Here is a 21,415-nt window from a genome sequence, read left to right as displayed (position 1 = left end):
GGTCTAGTTAATAAATGGTGCTGGGAGAACGGGATATCCATAGCCAAGAGAAAGAAAGAAGACCTCTCTCTCAAACCTTACATAAAAATTAACTCAAAATGGATCAAACACCTAAAAATAAAAGCAAGTACCATAAAGTTCTTAGAAGAAAATGTAGGGAAACATATTCAAGGCCTGGTGGAAGAGTAGAATATGATGGCTTCCAAGTGAGTGCACCCTTGTCATCTTTCCTGCAAAAAAACTGAGTGGGGACAGAATCCAGTCTGAGTGAAGAGTGTTAGGAACCTACAAAGCAGGAGGTATCTGGACATGAATCTGGAGAGACTGCTAAAAAGCAGTGCTTTTTCAAGGTAAAACCATGGGTTTCTCACAATGGAGCCTGAAGCTGTGGGAAGACAAACCCTTCCCCTAGGGCTGATAGCTTCAGCAGTCCCTGAACACCGCCAGTCACACAACGACATTCCTGAGCCCCATGTTCCCCAAAAAATGATCCCTGAACCAATGTTCCCTGAACCTCACATTCCCCAAACACTGCATTCTCCTTAACCCTCTTTCCACAAAGCCATGTACACCGAGCCCACATTCTCCCAAACCCATTTTCCCCAAACCCATCAGTCCCTGAGCTCAGGCATTCCCCTAGCCCTCCACTCTTGGATGAACTCTGAAAGTGGGAGAGTTTTGCTGAGGGGTGCAGAGGGGCCTGAGATGTGCAGGTTCCATTTTCTGGTCCCCCTTTTAATGAGCTTGGAGGAGCATACCAGCTGGCTTGGGGAGTGGCCAGGAAGAGAGGAGATGTAAATCTGCTGAGAGAGCATAATTTACCTAAAAGCCCTGAGATTGGGAAACTTGGTCTGGGAGAAGGTGGAGTCAGCAAATTACCTAGTTCTCTGTAGCACACTTAAGGGAGGGGTACAGTAGGATGTGCTTTGTAGGCTTCCACTAGCACATTTAGAGTTCCTGGCAAGGTGTGGATGCTCACTCTCAAAGAAACAAAGAATCATTATTTTTTCTGGTGAGTTGGTTTACCAGGGTCCCATATGAATCTCCAAGGGGAGCCCTCATAAAACCCTATGACTGCCTTGGGAAAGAGGGAAGTGAGGAAGGGAGAAATGGGGAAGGATAGACTCCTAAGCAGTTTATTCAATTACAAAGAGGATTCCTTGCTTGAGGCCTTGTCTGGTCCTTTTTGTTGGTTTGTTTTCTTGTCTTTCCTTCCTCTTCATTCCCCCACAGACACCTCTTTATTCCTTGCTTGCTTTTTTTTTTCTTTTTCTTTCTTTTTTTTTCTTTTTCTTTTTTCTTTCTTTCTATTAGGTGGTGCAGGCAGTGTTTCTTATTTGCTGTGCTTCCTCATCTTCTATATCCTCTTTCCTGTGTGTACTGATCTTGGCTACTAACACTATTCCCTTTCCTTTACATCTTTCTATCTTCCATTGTCTATTGTTTCTCTTACATTCCACCTCTCTTTGCTTAGTCCCCAATTTTTCTGACTTTATATTTCTGAAACCTCCATTCTGTTTTCTATCTTTTATTCACTCTTTGTGTTTTTGTCCTTTCTTTTCTCATCCTCTCTCTCCTGACCACACTGGTCTTTTAATTCATACTATATTCTTCCCCATATTCACTTTACATCTCATTGTATGTACTCCACTTTTTTACTGTTAACTCTACATAGCTTTCATGAGTTTAATATCCATTCTCCTAGATCTCATATGGTTCCTCTGCTAACATTTACTATCTATATGACTATTATACTTTTTCTTTTCTTACCTCTTTTAATGTCCCTGGCCCTAATATTTTCCTTCAAGGGAACTTAGAAAACAGCAAGGAAATAGAAAAAGGACAAACTGTCAAAGAGAAGAATTAACACTCACACAAAAGCAACACCTAAATAAACCCCAAGACTAGACAGAGAAGCTAATCAACTGAATAAACCCATCAAGATAAAATGATGACCAGACAGCAAAAAAATTTACAAACCATACCAATAATCAGGAAAACATGTCCCAGTTCAATGAACAAACTAAAAACCAGGAAGAGAAGCAGAATACTGAACAACTAATCAAAGCTCTCAAAACATATATCATGGACCAATTTAATGAAATGAAGGAAGAGATTAAGGATATTAAGAAAACGCTTGGAGAACATACAAAAGAAACTGTAACTATGCAAAAAAACATAATAGATACGATGGTGGTGAACAGCACAATCCAAGAAATCAAAAGCACACTCTCAGCCACTAAGAGCAGATTTGAAGAGGCAGAGGATAGAATTAGTGATGGTGAAGACAGTACATCTGAAATCACATAGATAGTAGAATTGATTTTAAAAAATAGAAAAAATGCAACAGGAACTTAGGGGCATGAATGACAACACAAAATGCACACACAAATGCATTATAGGCAACACAAAATGAGAAGAGAAGGGAAAGAGGCAGAAGGGGTGTTAGAGGAAATAATGGCTGAAAAATTCTCAAGCCTATTGAGGGAGATGGTTGTACATGTCCAGGAAGCTCAACACACCCCAAACAGCATAAATCCCAACAGCCTACTTGAAGACATATCCTAGTCAAATTATTCAAATGCTCAAGACAAAGAGAAAATACTGAAAGCAGTATGAGAAAAGAGAACCATCACATACAAGGGAGGGAGGCTCCCTAAGATTAAATGCTGATTTCTCATCTGAAACCATGGAGGCAAGAAGGCAGTAGTATGACATAGTCAAGACAATAAAAGAAAAAAATATTCAACCAAGAATACTCTATCTAGCAAAGCTGTCATTCAAAAATGATGGAGAGTCAAAAATATTCACAGAAAAAAAGAAACCAAGAGAGTATGCCTGCCCTTCAAGAAAAAATAAAGGGAGTGCTGAAGGAGGAAAGGAACAGAACAGGAAAGGCAGACTGGAAGGAGAGTATAAGAACAACTAAAAAGACAAAAAGAGAAAAAAACACAACAACATTTGATAAACACAAATCCAAAGAAAATATGTCTGATATAAGTAATTCCTTGAAAGTAACAACACTGAATGTCAATGGATTAAACTCACCTGTCAAGAGATGCAGATTGGAAGAATGGATAAGGAAATATATCCTATCTATGTGCTGTCTACAAGAAACACATCTTAGACATGGGGATTCAAGGAACTTGAAATTGAATGTAAGGAAGCATCTACAGGACCTTGTAATAGGAAATGACTTTATGTACTTCACAGCCAAAGAACAAGCAGGAAAAGAACAAATAGATAAATAGGACGTCCTCAAAATTAAAGCCTTTTATACTTCAAAGGAGTTTATCAAGAAAGTGAAAAAACAGCCACCCAATGGGAGAAAATATTTGGTAACCATGTATCTGATAGGAGACTAATATGCTGCATATACAAAGAACATCTATATCTCAAAAGTAAAAAGAAAAGAACAACCCATTTTAAAAATAGGCAAGAGATCTGAACAGATGCTTCTCCAAGGACGAAATACAAATGGCTAAATAGCACATGAAAAGGTGCTTCAGATTACTAGGTATTAGGGAAATGAAAATCAAACTACAATGAGATAGCATCTTACTCCCATAAGACTGGGTATCAAAAAATCTGAAAACTACAAGTTTTGGAGAGAATGTGGAGGAATGGGAACACTCGTCCACTGCTGGTGGGAAAGCAGAAGGATCCAGCCATTCTGGAGGACAGTTTGGCGGTTTCTCAAAAAACTAGCTATAGATTTGTCATATGACCCAGTAATTCCACTGCTGGGCATATGCCCAAAAGAACTGAAAGCAAGGACACACCGATATATGCACACAAATGCTCATAGTGGCAATATTCACTATTGAAAAAAGTTGGAACCAACCCAAATGCCTATCAACAGATGAATGGATAAACAAAATGTGGTATATACATACAATAGAATACTACTCCACTATAAGAAGTAATGTGGTACAAACACATGGGATAGCATGGATGAATCTTGAGGACCTAATGTTGAGTGAAGCAAGCTAGACATTGAAGGACAAATAACACACGACCAATCTGATAAGTAATAAGCAAACCAAGCTGTCTCAGAGAGCTAGAGACTGGATGATAGGCTTACAGGAAATTGGGGGAAGAGAGGAAGGTTGTGAGCTGGCGCCTACATGGTTGAAATCTATGATGAAGTGGAGGTAAGTGTTTGTATAAGGAAGGGATAAAATGGGGGCATAGGGATACCATTGGGTGGGGCTTTGCTGTCTTGAGGTGATCTAGGGTTGGAAGAATGGGTTAAATGGCCCAAGGAATTGGGGGTAGGCTTGGGGGGAATAGTTGAATATGGGAGATTTTTGGGTATGATGTTGAAACTATAATTTTGAGAAAACCCTTTAGAAAGTATATGGAAGGATTAACTGTTTAAGGCACTTGAGGGGAGGATCTGGCACAGGGACAGGCTTCTAGGGAGTATGTGAGAGTGTACAGCTTGTCATATTGTGTTATAACACTGTTTGGGGACCCATACAATGAGTGGGAAGGTGTACTTACATCCTGGGGAGGGCTGATGATGTCAAACAGAGGGTATTGTGTCTCTCGATAGATTTGCGGTTCCCAATGGGGAGCACAGTCCAGTGTGTCAAGCCCTCAGCATTGTTACAAGTACTTGTGAATCTGGTCCTTCAAGCAGTGAAGCTTGATTGTCACTGTGGGCCCTGAGGCAAGGGGGAGAGAGGAATAGAATAGATGGGAGCAGAGTAACTAGGGGGCAATGAAAGTGTTCCACAAGTTCATGCAATGATGGATACAGGACATGTTAAATTTCAACAAAAATGTATAAAAGTCTATGGGCTAAAATGTAAACCATAAGGCAAATGATAATGTAACAAAAAATTTAGAAATTTGTACAGTCTAAATATAAACCATATGTAAACCAAAAGGGAACCATGTTTGATAGCTATGTTTCAATATCTGTACATCAGCGGCACCAAATATAACATGAACATGTAAAAATATCATTGCTGGAGAAGGGGGAAAAGAGTTTGATATTGTATATTTGGGAGTCCTGTATATTGTATATGTGACCTTAGTGTGATCTAAATTTTTTTTGAGAACAAAATTAAAAATTAGGGGAAAAAAGGATGTAGACACTGAGGAAAAAATGAAAGAAATTGCCTTGCCACTGTACAGACAGGGCAACTACCATTACAGTGATGAAAGGCAAAATGGCAAAAACAGTTTTATGATATTTTCCATTTTTTAATACTCCAATTTATTTTTACATTATTTTCTCTCAATTAGTATGTATTCTATTTCTAATCTTTAAAACTATCCTTACTATTTCATTTTACTATACATTGAATTTGGCAATAAACTAGCCTTCCTTTTTTAAAATGTTTGGGACCACAGAGGGTTTCAATTATGGCAGGGGAGGAATGTTGGTGTGGGGTGATACATATGAGGGACACATGGTTGGGAGGGAGTTCTTCAGGGCATGTATATAGGGTGTATAAAAATGTTTGGATATTCGTTGTGTATTTTCAGAGTAGTTACAGTTTCTAACGACAACTGAGGGAGTGCCAAGTTGCTAGCTAGCGGGGAGCTCTGTCACATTCCCCAATGGAAGAGCAACAATCTCCCAAGTGCAAGGGCAAAGATAGTGAAGAAGGATGCTTCAATGATGAGCCCTTGATATTGATGACTAGGCTTATCAGCCCGTGTGCCTCAAATCTGAACTAGGCCTAGAGCTGCAGGGTGCCTAAGTGTTACCTCCTGAGAACCTCCATGTTATTCAAATGTGACCACTCTCTAAGCCAAACTCAGCATGTGAATGCATTACCATCTCCTCAACGTGGGACATGATTGCTGGGGATGAGTCTCTATGGCACTGAGAGATTACTACCAATCACTAACTGGAGATGCAAGTAGAAAAAGACCTTGAATAAAAGGGGGAATTGGTAAAGACAAATGAGTTTTTTATGGCTAAGAGTCTTCAAAGATTCATGATGTCATTAGAAGGTTTCACTTATGCATGCCTCAGCAGGATCTCAGAGACAGCCAAAGTAAACAAAACCCTGGTACTCATTCTCTGCAGGGATATAGAGACATAGAGGTTCTACAGCCATGGCACATTGGCTCTGGTGCTCAGTGCCTTGTCAGTGGGCCCTACTTTGGAGTTTTTGTTCCAGAGTGTGATGGAGATGGACTCAGTTGTCACCTTTCTACAAATGCCTCTTCTGTCACTTTTACTGAACCTGTGGTTGGTGTGAGGTTTGGTGTATACCCAGAATACTTCAGTCTCTGGACTGTCCATGTGCCACCTAGGCCCTGATCCTTAGCAGAGTTGCAACTCCTACTTTTTTCATTGGACTTACACAGGTCCGCTAACAGGGAGATGAAGATGGCCAACCACCACACCAGGGAACTGAGAGTGTCTACAACTCCAAGCAGGAGAATCACATCCATCAACCACATAGGATCTCAGTCTCCTCTTGATATAGAGGTGGAGTGGAAATCACCAATCCAGGGTCCACAGGTTGGAGGAATAAAATATGGATGAGAGTGAACTTACTTGTATTCTATTATAGAACTATTGTGACTAGTAATGGAAGAAAGAATAGCCTTGTTCTGGAGAAAGTGATCATCATAGTTGCTGAGGGCAGGAAGAGGGAAGAGGAAGTAAGATGTGGGCTTGGAGTTGTCCTATGTGATATTGCAGGGACAGATGCTGGACATTATATGTCCTGCCATAGCCCACTGAATGTACCAGGGTACAGTGTGAACTACAATGTAAACTATAATTCACGTGGTAGAGCAGTGCTCCAATATGTATTCACTAAATGCAATGATTGCACCACAATGAAGAAAGAGGTTATTGATGTGGGAGTAGTGGGGGGTGGGGTGGGGGGTGGGCTATGTTGGAACCTCTTATATTTTTAATGTAACTTTTTTGTGATTTATGTATCTTTACAAAAAAGACAATTTAATAAGAATAAAATAGCCAGCAATCCAATTTAAAAAATGGGCAAATATTTAAATAGACATTTCTCCAAAGAGGAAATACAATTGGCCAAAAAGCACATGAAAAAATGTTCCACATCATTAGCTCTTAGGGAAATACAAAACAAACCACAATAAGATATCATCTAAACCCGCATAAAATGACCATTATTTAAAAAAAGACAAAATAAATGATGGAGGGGATGTGGAGAAATAGGAATACTCCTTCACTTTTGGTGGGATTGTAAAATGGTGCAGCCTCTGTGGAAGACAGTTTGGAAGTTCCTCAGGAAGATAAATATAGAACTGTCATATGATCCAGCAATTCCTCTACTAAGAATATATTCAGAGGAATTAAAAACTATGGCACAAACAGACATCTGCACACCCATGTTCATAGAAGCATTATTCACAATTGCCAAAAGATGGAAACAATCCAGGTGTCTATCAACCAATGAATATGAATGGATAAACAAATTATGATATATACATATGATGGAATACTATGCTGCAGTAAGAAGAAAAGAAATTGGGGCACATATGATAACATGGATTAATCTTGAAGACATTACACTAAGTGAAGTAGACCAGTCACAAAAGGACAAATATTGCATGGTCTTATTAATATGAAGAATAAACACATGACATTAAAACCTAGAATATAGGTTATTAGGTGATAAGAGGAGGGTTGAGAAGAACTACTGATACTTAATGTATATAGAAGATTCAACTAACTTTACTGTAAAAGTGTGGAAATGGATAGAGTTGATAGTAACATATTAATAAGTAGCAGCCTGTTTATAAATTGGATTGTGGCTGAAAAGTGAAGTCTGGGGAAGTAAATGTCAATATTCTCAGTTACTCTGTAAGCATAAAATAATGACTACAATGATGAATCAGCTTTGGGCAGAGATTACAATCCTCCCCTCCCTTATTTTTGTTCATTTCTCAATCTTGAGCTATTTGGGATGATGTCCACTCTGACTGCTTCAGGCTGAGAAGGGACATAATTATCATGGGGCAGAGGTTTGGAATTTTTTGGCTTGAAATTGAAGATGCTCCTTCCTTTTGTCATTTGTCTGGTCTATCATCGGTTTTTTAAAATTTTTATTATCACTTTTAAAGATATGTAGACACAAAAAGATGTTATATTAAAAAAAAATAAGAGGTTCCCCATATACTCCACTCCCAACAACCCCATTTCTTCCCACATTGACAATTTCTTTCTTTAGTGTGGTACATTCATTGCATTTGATGAGTACATTTTGGAGCAGTGCTACATAGCATGGATTATAGTTTATGTTGAAGTTTTACACTCTCTCCAAGTCTATTCAGTGGGTTATGGCAGGGTATATAATGTCCTGCATCATTGTTTTGCTAGTTGTCCAGGACAGGCCAGAAAAACAGGAGACTAGGAATTGGCCTCGCATCTCATGGGTTTCACAGATCAACCTGCATAGGAAAAATCCAAATTCATAAATCTCTGAAAAATTGTAGCAGTTTGATATGATTATGAATTCCAAAAATAGATATTGGTTTATGCTTGTAATCTGATCTGTACCTGGGCATGATTGGCTTATGATTAGGGCATAAAAGACATGGCAAAGAACAGAGCTGGGGGGTTTTGATGTTGGAGTTTTGATGTTGGAGCTTGATGCTGAAGCCTTATGCTGGAGCCGTGGAAAGTGAACTCAGAGAGGAAACAGAAGCAAGCTCCAGGAAGAGAGAAACCTTGAGCCCAGGAAAAAGAAGCCTGAGGAAGGGAAGAACCCAGGAAGCTTGAATCCTCACAGACATCAGCAGCCATCTTGCTCCAACACGTGGAAATAGACTTTGTTGAGGGGAGTAACTTCTGCTTTATGGCCTGATATCTGTAAGCTCCTACACCAAATAAATACCCTTTATAAATACCTACCAATTTTTGATATGCTAAGTCAGCACCCCTTTGGCTGACTAATATAGAATTATACTTAACAGATAAATTGAATGTTATAGGTTCAAATAAACTAAGGAGAAGAATCATAACTGGCAATTTATAAACAAGTATAACTATGTTATATTAGGGGAAGAACTTTTCACATATTTCCAGAAAGAACCTGCTGAGGGGTATTGATGTCATGAGGCAATGTGGCTTGCCTATGGCATCTGGACATCTCTAGGGCCCTCAGGAACACTTTTTTGTTGCTTTATTTACTGTAGCTTTTTGAGAACACAACTGAGACCTGTGTAAGTGTGAGATCTGGAGTGACCTCCTGACTCACTTTGAAATCTATTTGTACTAAAATTATATTTAATTTAATATTTCCAATTTTTGAGCAAAGTGTTTCTCCAAATGCAGCATTAGTTAATGCCTGTTAATCTCTCAGTGCCAGGGATGGTCATTTCTGGGAGTAATGTCCCATGCCTGGGGGAAAGTAGTGAGATTGTTTTTGTAGATCTTGGCTAATAAAGAGGCCTCTCTTGGATAAAAAGGAGGTCTTCAAGAGGTAACTCTTAGGCATTAATTATAATTAGCATTAGTATCCTTATTATGGGAATAAGGTTCATATGTGCAAACATCAAGGTTGAGGGCTTGGCTTATTAGCCTGGTTTCTTTTATCAGCCAAGTTTATTTATTCCAGAGTTTTTGGACATCTTATTTGAGATAGTAACAGGACTTCCTCAGGAAAAAAGTTTAACATTTTGCTAGCTACTGTAATGGCCTATATCTCTCCAGAAAACATACCTATGGCAACAAGGCAACATTTAAATCCCATAGAAATATGGAGCTATATAATGTACAAGATGTTCAAGATGTCCTATCCATTGAGACACCTTCCATGACCCACTTTTACCTTCTTACCAGGGCTAAGTTAATTATCAGGTAGAACATAATTTATGTTCTTGTCTTGGGTCTCATGTAAAGTTCTTTTTTCTTTTTTTCTTCTGAATATGAGTCTTGAGCTGTAGCTCACTGCATGTATTTCAGAGAAGCCTCAGAGTAAAAACATACAACTGGCAATGAAATTTTTGACATATAACACAGCCTATTTTGACACTTAATGTGGACTCAGTACATTTGTTAAAATTGATGTAAGAATAAGAATGTTAAAATATTATTAACCAAAGTCCATATTTAGCTTTAGGTGCATTTTCCCCCATAAACCATCCTATTACTAACATCTTACACTAGCAATGTTTTTTTGTTAGAAAGATACTGAAACAACATTCTTATATTTGCCTTATTAGCTGCAATGCTCATCTACCAAAGAGTTCACTGTGTTATACAATCCCCAGGTCAATACTCTAGCTTTCCTTCTAGTAATATATATGACTCAAAACAGACCCATTCTAACTATATTCACACTAATACTTCAGCACTATTAATTATTCTCAAAATATTGTGCTACCATGATCTCTGTCAATTTCCAAACATTTAGAGTCAACGTAATTTAAAATTCTGCAGGGAATAAGCATCAGCTATACATTCCTTACCACCATTCTATCGTCTGGAAAAGTATCTACTAGGTTCTACATCTAGGAGTTTATATAATATAATTAGTTCATGTTAGTGAGACCATACATTGTTTATCCTTTTGTTTCTGTCTTATTTAACTCAAATAAGATTATCAAGATACACCCTTGTTTCATGCATCAGTACTTCATTCCTTCTTAAAGCTAAATAATATACCATCTTATGTATAAACCAAATTTTGTTGATCCTTTCCTCTGTTGATGGAAACTTGGGTTGCTCCTATCTTTTGGAAATATTTATTAATGCAACTATGAACGTTGGTGTGCATATATCTGTTCACATCCCTGCTTTCAGCTCTTCTGGGTATATACCTATTAGTAGGGTTGCAAGATCGGATGCCAATGTTATACTTAGCTTGCTGAGGAGCCACCAAATTGTCTTCCAGAGAGTCTGCACCATTCTACATTCCCACCAGTGAAAGAAATATAAAGAGAAATAAAAGTTCTTATTTCTCCCCATCTTCTCCATTACTTACATAATTTTCTGTATTTTAAGAGTGGTCAGTCTGGGAGATGTGAAATGGTAACTCACTAAGGTATTGGTTTGAATTTCTCTAATAGCAAGTGATGTAGAGAAACTTTTTATGTGTTCTTTAAAAATTTGTATTTCCTCTTTGGAAAAGTCTCTATTCAAGTCTTTTGACCTTTTTTAATTGGGTTGTATAATGTTTTTGTATTGGGTTGTAGACTTTATAGATGCAGGATATTAGACCTTTATCAGATATGTGGTTTCCAAACATTTTCTCCCATTGTGTACACTGCCTTTTCACTTCCTTGAAAAAACTTCTTTGAAGCCATATATTTTTAATTTGGAGGAGACCCCATTTTTCTCAATTTTCTTTCATTGCTCATACTTTCATGGTAAAGTTTATGAAAATGGTACCACAGGATCTGCTAGATGCCTCTATATATTTTCTTCAAGAAGTTTTTTGGTCCTGGTTTTTATGTTTATGTTTTTAATCCATCTTGAATAGAATTCTGTACAGTGTTGAGATAGGGGTTCTCTTTCTTTCTTTTCAATATGGATATCCAGTTCTCCAAGCACCATTTATGGAGAGATTATTCTCTCCAAGTGAAGTGGACTTGGAAGTCCTGTCAAATATCAGTGGGCTCTAGATGTGTGGAATTATTTCTAAACTCTCAATTTTCTTCCATTAATCTGTATGCCTAACCTTATGCTAATACCATGCTGTTTTGACTGCTGTAGATTTCTCTTATACTTTAAAGACTAGTAGTCTGAGTCTTCCCACTACATTCTTTTTTAAGAGGTTTACGGGTAATCTGGGCCCCTTACTTTTCCAAATACATTTGACTATTGGCTTTTCGATTTCTGTATATCAAGCTGTTGTGATTTTAATGGGGATTGTGTTGAATCTGGATCAATTTGGGTAGAATTGACATCTTAATGATATTTAATCTTCCAGTCCATGAAGATGGAATTCTTTCCATTTATTTAGGTCTTCCTTAATTTATTGCAGCAATGTTTTGAAGTTAAACATCTTTTCTGTGTAGATAGGGATGATCATGTTTTTCCCTTTGTTTTGTCAATGTGGTATATTACAATAATTCATCTTATATGTTAAAACCCCAGCATGCATACCTGGGGTAAATTCCAATTCATATGGTTGTATAATTCTTTAAAAGTGCTGTTGGAATTCAATTTACTAGTATTTTATGGAAGAATTTAGCATATATATTCACTTTTAAATGCTATGCTATTTTCTTTTCATTTTGTGTCTTTATCTGGCTTTATAGTGTAGGGTAATATTGGTTTTAAAGAAAGAGTTAGGTATTGTTCCCTTCTGTTCAGGTTTCTGGAAGAGTCCAAAAAGGTCTGGTAGTAATTTACCTAGGAATCTTGGGTAAAATTCCCCTCTGAAGACATTTGGTCCTGGCTTTTCTTTGTGGTAGTGTATATATATGTATTATATATATATAATGACTGGCTCAATAGATAAAGGAAAACCTTGAAAAAGAACCAAAGGATATTAGGAAACCAATGTATGTACAAAATGAGAATATCAATAAAAAGGTGGAAATGATAAAATGGAGCCAAACATAAATTCTAAACTGAAATGAAAATTTCCTTGAAGGGTTGTCAACAGATTTGAGCAGGCAGAAAATAGTATCAGTAAACTTGAAAATAAGACAACGGAAATGATCTAGTCTTTGAGCAGAAATTTAAAAAGAATGAAGAAAGATGAATGGAGCCTAACAGACCTGTGGTACACTATAAAGCATAGCAATAAATTCATCATCAGCATTTCAGAGGATACAGATAAAATATTTGTTGAAATAATGTCTCAAAAGTGGGACTCTGACTTCTTACATCTGCCTCATTCATATAAGGTCATCAATTTTTTGAGCATATGGTTATTACCTGCCTATTGTGTTACGGTAATTGAGAAGCATTAATGCCAAAAAAAAAAAAAAAAAGAAGGAATCCTCAGTCACAATGAAGTTGCTATTTTGTGATAGATGTACATATTACATTTCTAAAATAAATGCAAAATTGTTGTTCCAATGAATGCTCTGGTAGAAGGTATATGGTTCAATATGAATATATATTAGAGAGATCTGGACTAGTTATGATGTCATTCATTTTCTGAAGAAGTGCTAATGTAGCTGAGATCAGTGGTAATGAAGGAAACAGGTAGGTAAATGAGAGCACAGCATGAGTCCATCAGGGAGCAAGGCTTTCCATAAACTTTGGGATGAGTGAACACATGGATCTATCAGAGTCCAACTATATTAATCAGGTGATTCTGATTCAGATTACTAAACCATGATTATAAGGTAGGTAGCCAAAGGCCAGGAAATTCAGCATTTTTTCAGCCATGGTAAGAATTTTTTACTTTGTAATTGGAGAAGTTGTGGGCTTATACAACAATAATGCATAAAATTCAGGATTCCCATATTCCAGTCTATCATTAACACTTTGTATTACTGTGGCTCATTTGTTCCAATTAATGAAAGATTGTTTATATAAAGATAATATTAACTATTGTCCATGATTTAAATAAGGGTTGACTTTTTGCATAATGCAGATCCACAATTTTTTAAAAAATCATATACCATATATACAAGCAAACATTTTCCCTTTTAATCACATTCTGAGATATATATCTTGCTATTTTGTTCACAATGCTCTGCTACTATCACCACCATTCATTAACAAAACTTGTCCACTTTTCCAAATACTAATGCTATACAGTTTAAACATTAACTCCCTGTTCCCGAACCCCACCCTATCCCATGGTAGCTTATATTCTAGGTTCTAACTCCATGAGTTAGATTGTTTTAATTGTTTTATATCAGTGAGATCATTCAATAAACAAATGTTTGGTTTACCTCACACAATATGATGTCTTCAAGGTCTATCCATGTATTCCTTTTCACAGCTGAATAATATTCCATTGAATATATCTGCCATATTCTGTTCATCCATTAATGGACACTTAGATTACTTCCATCATTTGGCAACTGTGAATAATGCCACTATGAACATAGGTTTGCAAATATTTGTTCAAGTTGTGCCTTCAATTCTCTAGTGTACATACCTAGAAGTGGGATTGATTGGTCATATGCTAATACTATACTTAACTTTCTGAGGAACTTCCACACTGAGTCTACAAATATTCATTCTCACCAGCAAAAAATCAAATTTCATATTTTTCTTCATTCTTTCCAATACTTTTAATTTTGCTTTTTCTCTTTGTTTTTAAGTTTATTGAAGTATATCACTCATACATAAACATACATAAACAATAATTGTACAGTAATAGTTGTGAACTTACAGAGCAAACATATATAACATCATACCGGACTCTCACAGCTACCACTAATATCTTGCATTGTTGTTGAATCTTTTTAACTAATGATTTAAAAGTATTGTCAAAATATTACTATCAACTAAAGTAATTTCTCCTAACCCCCTATTATTATTATTATCTTTATATCACTTATATATAAACATAGAGAAACAATAAGAGTATAATAAAAGTTGTGAACTTAAAAAGCAAACATGCATAACATCATTTGCGGGTCCCATACATCAACCCTCCACCAACACCCTGCACTGTCATGAGATGTCTGTTACAAATTGTGAAAGAATATTGCCAAAATCTTACTACGAATTATAGTCCTTATCTTATATTTTGTGTATTTCCCATCAACCAACCCTATTATTATTTTTTAAATATATTTTTTATGACATAAGTTGGAAACTTATAAAACAATCATGCACTTGTGCAGAATTCCCAAACAGCACACCTATATCAACACACCACACTAGTGGAACGTTTGTTACAAATAATATAATGTCACCTGATTTTTACCATGTCCATAGTGTATATCTGGAACACATTTTCCATACTGCCCCATTATAGACACACTGCATCTTTCGCATAGATGCAAGAATATTATATTATTACTGCTAATAACAGTCCATAGATCACCCCAGTTGTATCTTTCCCATGCTTTTCCACATTCCCAGCACCCTGCAGTAGTAATGCACATTTGCTTTAGCTGACAAAGGACACTCTTGCATCTGTACCATTAACCACAATTCTCATCCACCATTTGGTTTACTGTGCTATTGTTCCTAAAATATTCTCTAGCATTCTGCTAATTGGCATTCTCATTCCTAGACTACCATTTTCAGCCACATCCACATTTATAAACTAATAGTTACTATGTGTTACCATCCACTCTCTACATTTCCATACTTTTACAGTAAAGCTAATTAAAACTTCTACATATAGTTATACTTCAGTAGTCCATCTCAGTACTCCTCTTATCTCCTTTAAGAATCCACTGCCTATCACCATGTCTTGAAGCTATTTTCCCACAATTTCTTCTAGAAGCTTTATGGTGATGGCTTTTAGTTTTAGTTTTTTAATCCATTTTGAGTTAATTTTTGGATAAGGTGTGAGACAGAGGTCTTCTTTCCTTCTTTTGGCTATGGATATCCAGTTCTTTCAGCACCATTTGTTGAATGGACTGTTCTGCAAGAGCTGTGTAGTTTTAACAGGCTAGTTAAAAATCACTTGACCACACATGTGAGGGTCTGTTTCTGAACCATCAGTTTCTTTCCATTGGTTTATGTGTCTGTATTTATGCTAGTACCATGCTGTTTTTTCCTTATAGCTAGGTAATATCATTTAAAGCCTAGAGAGGAGAGTTCATTTTTTCTTTCTAAGATGCTTCTGTCTATTCAGGATGACTTACCCTTCCAAATAAATTTAATAATCAAGTTTTCAGTTTAAAAAAATATTTGGTGGGCTTTTTATTGGGATTGCATTGAATCTATCAATTTGAGTGGAATTGATATCTTAATGATATTTAGTCTTCCAATCCATGAGCATGGAATGTTCTTCCAGTAATTTAGCTCTGTTTTTATTTCTTTTAACAATTAGTTTGTTTTCTGAATACAAGTGCTTTACATTGTTGGTAAATTTATTTCTATTTGAATTTTAACTGTCATATTTTATTTTCACTGCTGTTTTAAAATTATTAAAAAATGTTTCTTTATTTTATATTTAAATATTACATTCAAAAAATATGAGGTCCCCATATAACCCCCACCCCCTTAACCCCACTCCTCCAATATCAACAACATCTTTCATCATCATGGGACATTCATTGCATTTGGTGAATACATTTTGAGCAATGCTGCACCATATGGATAATGGTTTACATTATAGTTTACACTCTCCCCCAGACCACCCAGTGGACCATGGCAGGACATACAATGTCCAGCATCTATCCTTGCAGTACCACCCAGGACAACTGCAAGTCCTGAAAATGCCCCCACCTCATATCTCTTCTTCCCTCTCACTATCTCGGCAGCTCCTGCAGCCACTTTCTCCACATCAATGATACAATTTCTTCCATTACTAATCCTAATAATTCCATAGTAGAATATCAGTAAGTCCACACTAGCTCATACTCTATTCCTCCATCCTGTGGACCCTGGGATGGTTATGTCCACTCCACCTCTAAATCGAATGGGGGCTTAGATTCCACATGGATGATGGATGCAATTCTCCTGCCTGCAGTTTTAGGCACTGTTGGCTCCCTGGTGTGGTGATTGACCTTCTTCAACTCCCTGTTAGCTGGCTGGGGTAATTCCAATAAACCAGATGGTAGGAGTTGCAAGTCTGCTGGCTCAGGGCCTGGCTTTCACATGGACAGTCCAGAATTCAGGTCTCCTGAGTATACACCAACCCCAGCACCAACCACAGGTCTGGTAAAAGAGAAGAGGCATGTGTAGAAAGATAACATCTGTGTTCAACTCCATCACACTCATTAACACAAACTCCAAAGTAGGGCCAACAGACATGGCACTGAACTCCAGAGTCATCTGCCGTGATCATAGAACATGTGGGTCTCTGTAGCCCTCAGAAGAACAAATACCTGGGCTTGTATAGACTTTGGCTGTCTCTGGGACCCTGCTGAGGCATGCATATGTGTGACCCCTCTGATGACCTCCCGGCTCTTTTTTTGAGACTCATATTCATGTAAACTCATTTGTCCTTTACCTAATAGCTTCATCAAACCTTACTTTATAATAATTTATTGAAAAATAAAAATCATGTGCTCATTTAGTTAAATCATTTAGAACTCAAACTAGAAGCTTTATTTTATTTGTATTATAAAAACCACAAAAATAGAAATAAAAGCTACATTAATGAAAAAAGAATTAAGGGATGAGTTCATTAAATACAACTAAACACATTTTAAATATAAATACCATGTATTTCCTAATTAGCATCCAGGAAATACCTAAACTATATATCTGGAATTCTAGTCTTAAAGAAAAGGTTAGAGAAAATTGCAAAGAAGGCACTGTTTCATATTATCAGGTGCATTTTTCAAACGATGGGACAGTTTGGGATTTTTAAAAATTTTCATCAGAAATTTCCATTGCTCCTTTTCTGGGCAATCCATTTATGTCTGTACCCTTAAAGACTACATTGCCTTTATTTTTATTGCTGGATTCTTGTATAGCTTTTCCGGGCCCTATACAACTAAAAAAGAAGGAAATTACTCCAGAAACTTTTTGTAGTTCCAGAGCAGAACTGGAATGACCCTAAAACGAACGCACCACGTTGTCACAGGCTGATAGCTGAAGCCTGAGAACACAGGCGGGTCTCAGAGTACAGAGGACAGAAATGAGAAGGGCACAGCGTGCTAGGACTCGGCTTGAGGGGCCCTGGCGGGAGCTAGAGAAGCGAGGTCAGAGCTCCTGCCCGCCACGACCCTGACTGCAAGCCCGAGTCCACCCCTCCTCCCAGAGAATTTAAGTTTTTGACATCTGAAAGAGTACAGAGCAAGTGCAATATGATATTTTAATTAAATGAAAAAGAACAAAACACAGCAAAGTACAAATGAATTTCTGAATGTGAAAACAATTAACATTGTAGGCTTAGTTTTATAAAATAAATTATTCATCAATATACCAGCACTCGATTTCATCAGAAATATATTTAAATACTCTTGGGATCTGATACATGATGATAGTAGCAAAATATACTTTAGCTGTGGTATCCTCTCTAGTAATATGCTAATAGCATTCAGCCAACATTTTCAGATCAGAAGTTCATCAAACTGAGTATTCATATATTATAAAAATAAAATTGATTCCAAATCTGTATATTTACAATCTAATATCCATTAAATGATATTTAGTTTAGTTTTTTTTTTTAAATGCATTTGGTGTCTCCTGGCTCCATAAATAGTCCCACTAAAAGTTCCATAAGCAAAATAGGAACTACAAGAGAAGACATATTCAGATGCTGATTGATTTCTTATCTCTGGCATTTAGATTGGCAAAGGCAACAGCCAATGAATGAAAGATTTATTACTGCACTAAGACATTTCAAATGTTTCCCTTTGAAATGGCAATAAGAATAATAATAGCATATAATAATAATATATCTTACTAGCTTTTTTTGATGATTATTAACTTGGGTTGAAAATAAGATTAAAAGAAAGGATATCGTGCAAGACGGTCTCTCTAATTATAAATGAAATATATTCTCTTCCACATGTATGCATATTTCTTCTAGAAAATGTGCAAGGTAGCAGCTGTTGCTTTGTTCCACAGCAATAGAAAGAACACTCCAACCATGAAAACTAAGTTCTGGTTGTTATCACTGTGGAGGTATATACCAGAAGCAGCAAATATACTTCCTATTCCCATATCAGCAATCCTACATCTTATCTGTGACATGGAGAAATCCCCCAACTTCTAACCCAGAGAGAAATTGCCTAATGTCTGACAAAGGATTAAGCCATCCTTAATTATTTTTTCAGGGTAAAATCAAGTACTCTTAATTCTTACCCTAGATTTTGGATTTACATCAAAAGAACATCTAATTTCCAGCCCCCCTTAATGTGTAATAATCATGCTCACCTCTTGCCATGACATTTGCATAAAAATAGCAATTCCCTATTTTCAATAAAATTGATGCCAACTATGTTATCCCTAAATCGTAATGACTTCATAAAACAGCTAGTGGCTTTAGGGCATTATCATTTCAAAACACTGTCAAAAATACTAATAAAGTTTTTGTTTCAGTAGCATTAAGTTATTGCCTTCCAAAAGAACTGATGTTATGCATGATTACTGGAGTCTTCAGTATTAGATAACTCCATAAAACTCTTTCAATTTGGATTGAACTCCAAAATACAGAATGGGTAATAAAGAAAGGTAGTTGACTTTTTACAGTTTGGGTACTAAGGAGAAATATATCAACTAAACTTTAGCCAACGTTTGTCCCATAATTTAAAATCTCTTCCTGCTAAATAAAATTATTTCATGTAATTAATGATGGGCTTTCCTTAGGTCACATACAAATCTCTCTCCATCTCCAACCAAAATATAAATCTTTTGAAATTCGTCATATAATAATTCTCATACATCAGAGAACCATTCAGTTTAAAAAGATATGGAGGAAGTGGTCTAGGATAAATAATGATTCCTTCATCCAATTAGGGGTAATTTGTATGCCAGGCATTTAGTTCTGAGTGCTTAGTTCATTTAGAGTGCAACCTTAATAGGGCTTATAGGTGTTTCTTTGACTTGGATCCATCCAGCATTCAGTGTATTGCCTTAATGGTGTGTCTGCCTCTTTTCCATGATGTATTGAAAGAGAGACAAAGGAGTAGTAAAAAAGGAGTTAGAGATTCAGTAAAACTGAATTCACCTCTTGCCTGTTGAAGTGAATTTTGGCTGTGTGATTTTGGGCATGTTACTTAACAGACCTGAGCTTCAGTTTCTTCATTGTAAGACATGATTTTAACCACTCTCATGCCATCTCTACTCTTATTTTAATTTAAAACCTTTTTTTTTTAGTTAGTAATGATTAATATAATAAATTTCCATTTGGTCTGCATTTTCCATTCCTTGTCCTGTTGCCTATTTTGTTCAGTGTCCCTATGTTTTCTTACCAAAGCACGGTCTTCATCATGCCTGTAACAGAAGTTCCTAAATTTCCTTGATTTAAAATCTCACTGATGAAAGCTAAAGACTTCCTTCCCAGAAAGGCACACATGTATGCATTTCTTTCATGATTTGAGAATTGTTAAGCACTTGCCCCATTTAGGGAGGACAGCTATTACTCAGCTCTAGTTGTCTGTTTGCTTGCTGTTTGTGCTCGTTGTCTCCTCATTGTTTGCCCTCACTGTCTGCTTGTTTTTGCTTGTTGTCTGCTCGTTGTTTTGGTTTGTTTGTTTCCTCATTGTCTGTTTGTTTTTTTTTCTTTAGGAGGCACCGGGAACAAAACCTGAGACCTCCCATGTGGGAGGCAGGCACTCAACTGCTTGAGCCACATCTACTCCTTAAATTCCAAGCTTTTAAATAGCAAACATAATTTTCTCATTTTTGCTGCTGCTTTTTTCCAATGATCACCCTATGCATTGTTATTTCTGTTTATTTATATAGTATTTAATATATAATATTAAATTATTTAATTTATAATAAATTATACTAAATCTATTACATGTCTATACAAACAATAGAAGACTTTTAACAATGTGAAAAGTAATTAGAAAATATTGGATTCTGCATATGCATAGGACAATACCTCCATTGTGTTCCCATTATTATAAGCAATATCCTTCCCCTTCTTAAATTCTTTGCCTGAAATGTATGGTTACTCCCTCCTGGGCAGTGTTCAAATCACAGTGGAAGAATGCTAATCCTGACAGCTCAGTAAAACAACACTCTGGTGAGTCAAAATTGATCTATTCCTTTGGATACATTGTCAATTTTGACCAGCAGCTTGAATTTGGCTTCTCAAATATGAACCAGTTAGAAAAATATGAGTAGCTGGTAGTTGTCCAAAATATGGAGGAAAAAAATTAGCATTGGCCACAAGAGATGATCTTTGATTTTGCTTTTAAAGTGGGTGGCCACAGTATTTTTTAAACCACAGTTATTCAAACACTACAAGAAAAAAATGTACACATGGGTCCTTTTTTTAATATAATATTGCTCAACAAGAATGAAAATTGATGAATAGTAAAAATGAAAATCACTATGTTTGGAAAAAAACCTGCTTGAATTACTTATAATCCCATTAAATGATCAGAATATTTTCAGACCTGAGGGTCCCAGGAACTGCATTCCCGCTACTTTTTCTCCCTTTAGAAAGGCAGAGATTGAAAACTGGGAGTCCACAGGCCATAACTAGCCTGTGTACATTTTTGCATGTGGTATGTAGGAAATATTTGCTGCTATTTTGGTGAGATTGTTATTGGAATTATTGAATTTCCCACTTTAAAACTCATGAAATTTTCCATGCACGTTTGATTCTGACTTCTCTTAAATAACTGGAAAATCTGGGAAGTGAATGTGGCTCAAGTGAGTGGGCTCTCATCTACCATATGGGAGGTCTGGGGTCCAATTCCTGGGACCTCCTGGTGAAGGCCTACATGGTGA

This window comes from Dasypus novemcinctus, chromosome 30 (assembly GCF_030445035.2).
Source record: "Dasypus novemcinctus isolate mDasNov1 chromosome 30, mDasNov1.1.hap2, whole genome shotgun sequence".
Lineage (NCBI taxonomy): Eukaryota > Metazoa > Chordata > Mammalia > Cingulata > Dasypodidae > Dasypus > Dasypus novemcinctus.
Note: the sequence above shows the minus strand (reverse complement) of the source record.